The sequence below is a fragment of the Chrysochloris asiatica genome, unplaced genomic scaffold (genome assembly GCF_000296735.1).
Source record: "Chrysochloris asiatica unplaced genomic scaffold, ChrAsi1.0 scaffold00311, whole genome shotgun sequence".
NCBI classification, from domain to species: Eukaryota; Metazoa; Chordata; class Mammalia; order Afrosoricida; family Chrysochloridae; genus Chrysochloris; species Chrysochloris asiatica.
This window is the reverse complement of record NW_006408829.1, coordinates 2,275,260-2,283,386: the sequence shown is the minus strand read 5'-3', so window position 1 is coordinate 2,283,386 and position 8,127 is coordinate 2,275,260. Positions and strand designations below refer to the sequence as shown.

At 42.1% G+C, this 8,127-nt stretch overlaps 1 protein-coding gene across 2 annotated transcripts in view; it reads left to right on the top strand.

Annotated features, from left to right (window-relative positions):
• Window positions 1-1,571: 1,571 nt before the first annotated feature.
• RASGEF1B (RasGEF domain family, member 1B) overlaps window positions 1,572-8,127 on the top strand; it is a 53,898-nt gene continuing 47,342 nt past the window's right edge. Inside the window, exon 1 of one of the 2 annotated variants that reach the window (XM_006875071.1) lies at window positions 1,572-1,699. The gene's annotated coding sequence lies outside the window, so the exon portion shown is untranslated. The remainder of the gene's footprint in view (window positions 1,700-8,127) is intronic. The other variant, XM_006875070.1, reaches the window with a different exon arrangement.

Genomic DNA, 8,127 nt, shown 5'->3' with positions numbered 1-8,127 from the left:
TCAATCTTTTAAATTTGTTACAGATCCCAAACTTTAAAAGTGTACGTGGCCAAAGTTATACAACTTGTTTGTTACAGAACTAAGATGGAAAACTGAATTTGAAAAATACAACCAGTCACTCCAACTTCAATGGCTGGATTGGACAGTCCAAGCCTCTGCTTTTAACTCTGCATGGCTGGCTCCCTCAAGTTCCTTTGGTATATTGTTGTTGTTGTTGTTGTTGTTAGGTGCCATCAAGTTGGTACCGACTCATAGCGACCTTATGCATAGCAGAACGAATATATAGCTTCTTTAAAGAGAAGCCAGGGTTATGTCGAAGTCCCAGACAGGTGAGAGTGCATTACACCGTCAGGAAATTTGCAGATGGGAATGTGGAGTATGGTAATGAAAAGGGAGAGGTAGCACAAGAGAAGAAACAAAGGGGAGGCATCTGCTAAGAATAGACAAGATGAACTTCAGTATGACTGTTTTCACTTCAAGAAGGAGGAAGGGAGCGACCATGGTAAGCGACTAAAAGAGTTCCTCCATCTCCATAATTCTAATTATAGCCCGATAGGGCAGATATGAATACTGGTGTTTTTATAAACATGGGAAACAGAAGCTAAGAAAAGCTACTTACTCAAGGTCACACGGTTAGTAAGAGAGTCTCCTTATTTTTTCCCATCATTTTTCCCTCCAGTGTCCTTTTGTTTGTACAAGGTGAGCTACTGAGGCTGTTTGGTTGATTTTGTTTTTAAGTACGTGTTTCCAAAATAGTTATCAAGTATCCAATGATCCTGTGAGTATGTGGTCACCATGACAACATAGCCTTTTCTGAGGACTAGCCTCCCTGCTTTGCCTCCAGAGTCTAATTGAATTTCCCAGCACAGGCAGACACCCTTCCTTCGCGGAATTTATCGCACTCCTAATTTTACATTTGTTTTTGTCATTATTTGCTTAACGTCTGCCGCCCCCGCCCCATGCCCCCCACTGGACTGTAAACTTCCATAATGGCAAGTACCAGCCTACTTTTGCTCACAGGTGCATTCCTTGCGCCTGGTATAACGCCTGACACTAGAGCGCTCCATAAATATTTATAGAGTAAATGTTTTGTGGCTCTCCTCAGCTCTCTCCTGAAAGTTCTATGGACAGTAACCTGTAAGTCATAATTATATTAATAGATACTGTATAACGAGTCGGGCCGGTATTTACAGGTAGTGCACAGGTAAATGAAAACACACACACACACACACACACACACACACACACACACGCCTGCACAAACAGCCCTGGGCATTTCGGGCGGTCGCTCTCTGAAGAAACGCAAGCTGGCGGAGCGAGCTAACCCAGCCCTGGTAAACACCGCAGCGCTGGCTCGCCAGCCTCCGCAGCGTGGGAGGAACCCCGACGAGCGCGCTGCTGGAGTCCCCAACCCACCCGAACTCCCTGCGGGTCTCTGGGCCGGGAGGCGGTGGCGAGGGGGCGGTGAGCTGCGCCTGTGATTGGCCCGTAGTGGCCTGCGCCAGGCGGGAGGCGGGCACTCACGAGAAGGGGGTGTGCGCGGCGACCGGTGCCGTAGTTTCAGTATAAACAAGGAACCCGACTAGTTAGGCGGATTTTTTTTCTCCTTCTTCCCGCGCGTTTTCGCTCACTGTATTTTGGTAGCGTTCGTAGCGCGCGGCAAATAGGCGGGAGGCCGAGGATCCAGGTCCTTCTGCAGGTAGGTAACTCCCAGACTGGGTCGTGCTCTTGGAAGGAACCGGAGTCCAGCGGCTGGAACGCTGGACTGTGAAGAGCGCTGGCGGCAGGGGAAACGCAGGTCCTGTGAGCCTCAGTTCGGCTGCCCTGAGCAGGGAATGGGACTCAAACTGCGTCCTAGCTGCCGGGTTCGTCCGGAGGTGCTTGCACTCTCAATGGCATAGAGCGCCCCTCAACAGCTCCGGGTCGGAAGAGCCCTACTGTTCCTGGAGCCCGGGGCTACCACGGGGATTGTCTGGACCCCTACAGGTGCGGTAGGGAGCCCGGACTCAACCAGAACAGGCTTATCCTTCTGCTTCCAGGCCTCTGGTGATTTGGGTGCACTTTTTGAGAATTGGCTTTGAGTTCTAAACGCGTTCCTTTTTTAAACCCCTTTTCCATTCTGTGCACTAATAGGTTATTGCTTCTATTTTTTGGCTAGTTTTTGTGTGCGCGTGCTTTTTTTTAAGGGGGGGGGTCTTTAATTTTGGTGTCGGTGTCATATGATCCAAGATTTGACTCAGGGAGGGCGAAGGAAAGAGTGACCATTGAAGAGGTAATGTTCGTTCATCCCTCGTGTTCACATGGCGAACTTGGAAAACAAAGTCGCCTTGCTTTAGCTAGAACTCAAAGATCCACCTCAAGTCACCTGGCCAAGTGATAGTAGACTAAACTAGGGGTACCTGGCAACTTGGCGGGCAACCAATGTGAGGGTGGGTGCTCTTTCTAGGGAAGCGGTGGGAGCGAATTTAGTGCTGTTCCAGAGAAAAGGGGTGAAATAGGGGTGCTGGTGTGTGCCCGCCGGAATGTTTGTATGCGCTGTGTGTGTTTGTGTTTTTGTTCGTACCTCTTAAGTATTGCCTCCCAGCTTGCCTCAACAGTACAGGTTCAGTTCCAGCGAAAGCAGTGCAGCTAAATCCTCTGACAGTGCGCAGGATGGCGCAAGTCTGGTAAATAGCATCAAGATAGATTGGGGAATGACTTACTCTTCTGAATGTGGACGTGACCATCTTAGCTGATAAATTCCGAGAATCTAGTGTGTTTAGATGAATATGTATCCAAGGTGTGTGTGTGTGTGTGTGTGTGTGTGTGTGTGTGTGTGTGTGTGTGTTTGGGGCATACGCGTCTCCAAGGAGCTTTTCGTTGTCAGCAGCACCGTGTGATGATGCTCAGGAACTGCTGGTGTATGTAGAACTATATTTAGCCCTGGACAAGCCACAAGTCAAGCAGTAGCCCTGGGAGGGTCTCAGAAGGGGGGGTCACAAAGGGGAAGAGTCCAGGGATAAAACCTTTGCATTCGTGGATGATGTCTGGTACAGTCAGACTCAGATGATGTGAGTAATTAGTCTTTCCTCTTGAGAACAGTAGCTTGAGTTTAGCATGTGATGGCTGTGTCTTAATTTAAATCTTAGTTGGACCGTCGTGATAAACCTATGATAAAAAGCTAAGCGATTTAAAATTAATCAGTTTGTATCCTTGGTTTTGAGAGGAAAATTACGACCAAATGAGGTTTACAACAAATAAGTAATCGTTTTCTAATAAAAATAACAAACTTTTGTTGAAAAATTTCATAATAGATAAAAGATTGCCAGCTTATTAGACCTTGTAATTAATGAATAACTTAATTATTTGATTTTGGGGGGGAGGGGATGATATGAGCCAGAAATCAGGGTTTTCAGGCAATGCTATATTAAACCTTTAAAAAATGCTAGCAAAGATGAAATAGCCAGTGATTAGCAAGTTTCTTACTGACATTCTTCCACCAGGACTAATAATGGAATAGGTCAGTCCTTTGTGTTTTTAGAGGTGGCAGCATTTCTGACCACTAAGCATACCGACCTTGTACTTTTCAATTGTCTAACCGAGTGTTAAATCCTTCGAATTCATTTTTCTCATAGTGCGTTTGCAGTCTTGTCCCATTTTTTTGTGCTTCGTTAGACATTTTATATGATACTGCTACACCTGATACTTGGGGATCATGTGATCTTTTAAAATAGAGAATCACCAGAAAGCATTTACATTTATTGTCCTTTCCTCCCAAGTTGATCATCTAATCTAATTTATTCTACAGTTGTTGTTGTTAAGTACCATGGAATATATTCTCCAGTACATATTATTAAATATCTCTCAATATTTATTATCTATTATAATAATACATATTATGTTCTTACTAAAATTAAATTTTTACACTTTAAAATTAGCTGCTGACAAATAGAGTATAATAGACCAAAACCAATTAAGTCAGGTGTACATGTTGTTGTTAAGTGCCCTTGAGTCTACTCCAACCCATAATGACCCTGTATAGGGTTTCCTAGGAGCAGCTGATGAGCTTGAACCACCAACCTTGCAGTTCAAACAGCTTTGCAGTCTGGCGCATTAACCCACAGTGCCATGTCAGGCATATATGGGAGGGGGGAAACTGGGGACAGATAAGGTACAAAATATGGTATAGGAAGCACATAGAATGTGTTTCTTAATCTAGAAAGGCGTCCTGGAAGAATTGGGTTTGGAGGAGCATTTGAATGGCTCTGAAAAGGCAATTCTTTGAACAAAAAGAAGGGAGGAAAGAAGATAATCTCCTTTGCTTGGGTGAAGAATCTGGAATCCCTGAAGTAGGAATTGAGAATCTTGATCTGATGCCACAAATGATAAATGGAAAAGCAATTGTAACATTTTGTGAGGTCTTAAATGAGGAACAAATAGTTCTGCTGAAAATGCTGCTTATGAGTTTTCATTGTTGTTGTTAGTGTTGACCTCTTACCCTCTTCATGTTTCCAGAACCATACGTGTCCCCTTTTTTTGCTTTTCTAATCAAATCTAAATACTGTAGAGCTGTGTAACCCTTGGTTCCTAAATTGGCATGGCAGATTTCCTCCCTGATTAGGAAGAGTGTGTTCTGGTGCTCTCTGTACCTGCAAACAGATGAAATATGGTCATGGGGTTAAGCTAATTGATTTAGGAGTCCCTTTTAGTTCAATACTGTACTGTTAGTTTAGGTTTTGCCTTGTCCTGGGTGGGAGAATGAAGGGCTAAGTATTGTGCAGTTAGAAGGTTCAGCTCCTCTCAGTTGTTGTTGTTGTTAAGTGCCCTCAAGCCGATTTCAACCCATAGCGACCCTGTATAGGGTTTCTGAGGAGCAGCTGGTGAGCTCGAACCACCAACCTTGCAGTTCAAACGGCTTTGCAGTTTGGCGCATTGACGCACAGTGCCACACCAGGACTCCTCTCTAGGTACATGGAAATGAAGAGTAAAGAATGAAGTTTCTTTTAATTAATGAAATTCATGTAGAGGTTTCCTATTTTCTTGAGCAACATTTTTTGTTTTTCTCATAAAAGTGCATAAAAATAATAATTATCAAGATGGTCGAGTTGCAAATTATTTTTAGCTAATATATTGTTATTATCTACGTTAATTGTCAGCACCACTCATCTGTACGTTTGTTATAAATTACTCTCCAGAACTATATAGAGTTATACTGAATGGATTTCATGTACTGAAATTTGCTTTGTGTTTTCATAAATTGCTAACAAGAGTTCCGTAAGACAAAGATGACAAGCTTTATTATTTTTTTTTTCAGGGATACTAACAGTAATAACTATTTGATTCAAATCTTTCTTTCATCAATGAGGTGTTAGCAAAGAATTTTTTACAGTAGCATCTTGTGCTGTGGAAAGCAAAACCCAAGCCTAATTTTTTTTTGTAACTATCCACTGTGGTTAAAATCAGGAATTAACCACTTCATTCGAATTTTGAATATAAATGTCTTCCTTTTTCAAGAGTGCTTTTATTTTTTCTCCATGACTGTGAACTCTGCTAAGCATTTGGGGTTCAGTTCAAAGAATGTACTTATCTTGAAGTTGCTCACTTTTTGTTCACATGCCAAAAAAGTGGGTTGATTCTGAAGCTGTTTGCATACTCAGCATTGTGTTTCCTTTCAAGGGGAGTTAGCAGAGGTGTAGCATTTCTGCAGTTTGCAGAGCTGCTTTTAGAAATCTGTGCTTTTAGGAGTTCCCCTGGATAAGGAAAGAAATAAGAAGATAATCTTCTAGAGATTTTCAGGCTCAAAATAAGCCAAATTTTCGATAGTGTCAAACATTTGACTGTAACCTTGCAGAACTCAAATAGTTATAGATACTCCCTATGAGAACATACGCATCCCTATGTTTTCAAATCTCGCAATGTCAAAAGAAGGCTAAAAGTACTTGTGACGCCAGCTGGAGGAATTTGTATTGGAAATGTTGTGCATATATCTATTCCAGTGTGCACATGGGGGGAAGGGGGAGAGGGAGAGAGAGAAGAGAGAGAGAGAAGTGAACTATGTAAGTTTTAGATCTCTGTAACTTTAATTGGAAAAAAAAAAAAGAGAGAGACTCATGTCTTTGAACTTACATATCACCAAAGTGCAAAGTTCTTTTGGAATATAGGGGAAATGGAAACCAGTAGTACTAGGTTATTAACACAAAGCAAATATATTCTGAAAGTTCAACTGTGATATGGGAGGCCTTGTAGTTTCTTTCTCTCTTTTTGATTGTGATACATGCATGCACATCATTTCAATGGAAATGAAAAGATAGTGATTAACATAAAGGTGTTGCATGTATTGAATATTTCACTGAAAGCACTGTTGAGAAGTAGGGATTGGAGAAAAAAACAACAACATGATTTTGGTTTGTTGTTTTTTTGTCTCTGACTCCCCACCTTTTCTTTTCTGATTCTCTGGAGTTTAAAGGAAGTGCTGACTTGACATTCTGGTAGAGCTTTACAAAGCACTTATACCAGACATTGAGGGATGGCTTTTGATACAGTTCCTGCACTCATCTTTTTCCTCTACCTGTTTTCCAATTTGAATTGTCACCTGAACCACCTTATCCCTGTGCACCTGCTTCATCATAAATAACATTGTGCAGAAAGCAGTTGCTAATTCAAACACAGTCTTCTGTTTAGAAAAAGGCAGCTTTTCATCTGGTGCTTTGGTTGGTTTGAAACCATTAGGCATGCCTTTCAAAACCATTCATGCTTTAAATCATTGAGTCCTGGCTTCCTTGCGGCTGGATCAATGTCAGGCTGAACTTTTGTAGAGTCCTTGGAGAAGAACATGATATATCTCTGAGACTGAATTAGATGCCCCTGTAAGAGAGCTTGTCTGTCAACTAACTTTTCAAACTAATTTTAAGAAAGAGCATTCATTTTGTATTCCTGGGTTGAGCCCTTCTTTACTTCCCATTGGGCAGTTTTCTAGAAAAAAATATATAGGCTTGTTTTGGTTACTCTAAGCTTTCTTTGAGTCTGGCTCATAAAAAACCACCACAAATTTAATTCCCTTGGTCTCTGCATTTTCTTTCTACTCCAAACATTGTCTTCTTTAAGGGGAAAAAGAAATCTCTTTTAATATTCTTCCCAAACCAGAAGACTTACTCTTTTCTTATAAACAATGTGATTGATTATGCCTGAAAATGCAGGTATACCTTGAAGGAGCCCATCTTGACTGTGTCAGACCAGGCATCTATTCAGAGCCACTTGGTTTGTCTTTTTTGATGCAGAGCTGCTGTCTGTAGCTGTTGAGTCTCTTCTGACTCATAGTGACCCTGTTCAAGATTTCCTAGTAGCCACTGCTGGGGTTGAACCTCAGACCTTCTGCTTACCAGTCTAGTGCTTATCCTCTAGCACCACACCAAGGTTCTGTACAGGCCACCACACTGCCTTCTTACTTTAGGGTCTGTGAGTCCTTTGAAACTAAATGAAAACTTGATAGTATATATCTCTGGGGGTATGGGTGGACTGGAGAAAGTTTTGTGATTTCAAAAAATGCAAAGAACTAGTTGCCTAAGGGGATGTATTCTGAGTCGTGCAGAAACTGGTTTATGGATCAAAGTTGTAAACTAAAATTGCACGTGAGGAACTGAACCTGCTTTCTGCCCTATGCTCTACTTAATGATTTAAACACAGGGTCTGATACAAATCCCTCATCTTCCAAATGAAATAACTAGCAGCAACTTAGTGCCAGTGTTTAACTTGCTGCCCTATCGCATATTTCCAAATTGGGAGAAAAGTCAGTTTTTCCTGAATAATAGTATTTTTGGTTAGCAGGACCTCATAGATAGCTATATTGTTCTGGGAAATATTTGTTCTAAAGAAAGATGGCTGACGGTGGAGAAGTTGGTATGGGAGGTAGGCTGTTGTTTTTAGGTGCCATCGACTCGTTTCAGACTCTTCGTGACCCTTTATACAGTCTCTGAGGCTTATAAATCTTTGCAGGAACAGAAAGCTTCATTTTCCTCCCACGGAGCAGTTGGTAGGCTCGAACCACCAAACTTGTGTGTTGCAGCCCAGTGCTTGCCTGATGAAGCTGCTGCACTCTGGGGGAGTAGGTTGTTGTTGTTAAGTGCTGTCTAGTCGGTTCAGACTCACAGG